Source organism: Echinops telfairi, unplaced genomic scaffold (genome assembly GCF_000313985.2).
Source record: "Echinops telfairi isolate 266 unplaced genomic scaffold, ASM31398v2 ScPeMD7_443;HRSCAF=831, whole genome shotgun sequence".
NCBI lineage: Eukaryota > Metazoa > Chordata > Mammalia > Afrosoricida > Tenrecidae > Echinops > Echinops telfairi.
This window is the reverse complement of record NW_022104341.1, coordinates 80,992,187-80,994,394: the sequence shown is the minus strand read 5'-3', so window position 1 is coordinate 80,994,394 and position 2,208 is coordinate 80,992,187. Positions and strand designations below refer to the sequence as shown.

The 2,208-nt window shown below is 35.9% G+C and overlaps 1 protein-coding gene across 1 annotated transcript in view; it reads right to left on the bottom strand.

Annotated features, from left to right (window-relative positions):
- STIL (STIL centriolar assembly protein) overlaps positions 1 to 2,208 on the bottom strand; it is a 65,901-nt gene that overhangs the window by 26,642 nt on the left and 37,051 nt on the right. The gene's annotated exons all lie outside the window — the stretch shown is intronic.

The window sequence follows — 2,208 nt, the reverse complement described above, 5'->3', positions numbered from 1 at the left end:
CCCAAAACCCATCTGTAGACAATTGGACATCCCCTTACAGAAGGGTCACAAGGAAGAAAGGAGTCAGTCAGGATGCAGAATAGCACCAATGAAACATACAACTTTTCCTCTAGTTCTTTAATGCTTCCTCTCTTCCTACTGTCATGACCCGAATTCTATCTTACAAATCTGGCTAGATCCGAGCATGTACACTAGGACAAGAGCTGGCAACACAGGGAGGGAGTCCAGGACAGATAAACCCCCCAGGACCAATAATGAGAGTATCGATACCAGGAGGGTAAGGGGAAGGTGGGGGGAGAAAGAGGGAACAGATCATAATGATTGCCATAGAACCCCATCCCAGGGGGATGGACAACAGAAAAGTGGGTGAAAGACAGTGGTTGGTATAAGACATGAAAAAAATATATATAAATTATCACGGGATCATGAGGGAGGGAGGGAAGGGGAAATGAGCTGATACCAAAGACTCAAATAGAAAGAATATGTTTTGAAAACAATGATGGCAACATATGTACAGATGTGCTTGACAAATTGGATGAATGTATGGATTGTGATAAGAGCTGGAAGAACCCCAATATAATGATTTTTTTTAAAAATTAGATTTTTTTACAAACTTTTTGAAGCTCCTTCATATACCTATTATCCATTTGTAATACTCTTATGGTTCTATAAGTGTGGCAGGGAATTGTAGATTATGAACTTATTTGTTACGTGTGCATATAGAATAGTCCATGTTAATCTCTGAAGAGGGAAAAAACTGGTTCCTTTTATGCCAGTTCCATTTATTCTACAAGGAATAAATAAAACAGTATCTTAAAAAATGTTTACATATGAGAAACATACTATGTATGACTACCATAGAAGCATTTTGTACATTAACTTCTATTTTCAAAGCATAGTGCTTTAGATAACTAAACTATAAAAATCACAAGTAACTAAGATTTCTAAGTAGCTTATATCTTTTTATCCTCTATTAGTCTGAATAATTCTTCTCAATGTAAAAAAAATTAGTGACAATAAAAATGTTCATAAAAATTTAAGATTCAGCTTATATTTTACCACACAAAGAATTTATCTAGATTTAAAATACAGTGAAGCTAAATTTGTCTCAGGTATTCATATCAGAAGTGTTTTATGCAGAATTTGAAAATGTCACTAACTTTTAAAATTTGTAAAATGCAAAGACTTTTCTAATTTTAGAAAGCAAAGATTGTTTTGTATACATATATACTACAGAATTGACTGACCAGAGTTGTATCAAATCTATGTACAGAATTTATATTAGTTATACATAAAGGCCTAGTAAATTATAGAAACTTTTCAATTAGGGGCAGAAATACTAGAATTATATTTACTGGTCTATCTAGTTCTGATTTTCTACAATTCCATTCTATATTCTAATATAATTACGGAATAAAATTCCAATTATTTTTAAAAACCCATATTATATAATCCACAAAGACAATGTTCTATATCCTACTTTGGTGAGCAGCAAATGAGGTCTTAAACACTCAGGAGCAGCCATCAAGGTTCATCTATCGATGGCTTGCTATCTGAAGCAAAGAAAAACGGAGAAAATAGAAGAAAATGGAAACAATTAATGCAGTAGACTACATGATCTTGCAAAGCATCAGCCTCCCCAACTCCGAGATCAAAAGATCTCAGTGACCACTAGCAATTGATCTGATAACATTAGCTCCTAGAAGGTTCTGAAGAGAGTGGAAGACGTATATGGAACAAAACTAAAAATCATAAAAAAGACCAGGCTTCCTAGTGGAATAGCGCCTGAGGGGACTCCTAGGGCTTTGGTCCTCAGTCCCTTCTGGTCTGGAATGGAACTCAGTTTTCTGCCAAACAACAGACAGGTCAGTCATATAAGGGGAAGAGTAATAGGAGGGAGGTATGCGCACCTTAGAATATTCAACCAGTTGAGATAAAAAAGGCAGCATTAACCAAGGGCAAAGTTCAAAAGGGTTATGAAAGGAGGAGGAACGGAACAGAAAACAGGGCAATACATTTGGGTTTACAATGAATGAAACCGCATGTATGAATTGTTGAATGGAAACCGCTTTCCTCTGTAACCTTCATACTGAAGTTAGAAAGAGCAAGGGCCATGGAAGAACCACACCAGCCTATGCAACCACAAGGTGTCGAAGGGATCAGGTATAAGGCATCATCAGAACAAAAAATCTTACCATAGTGAATGAT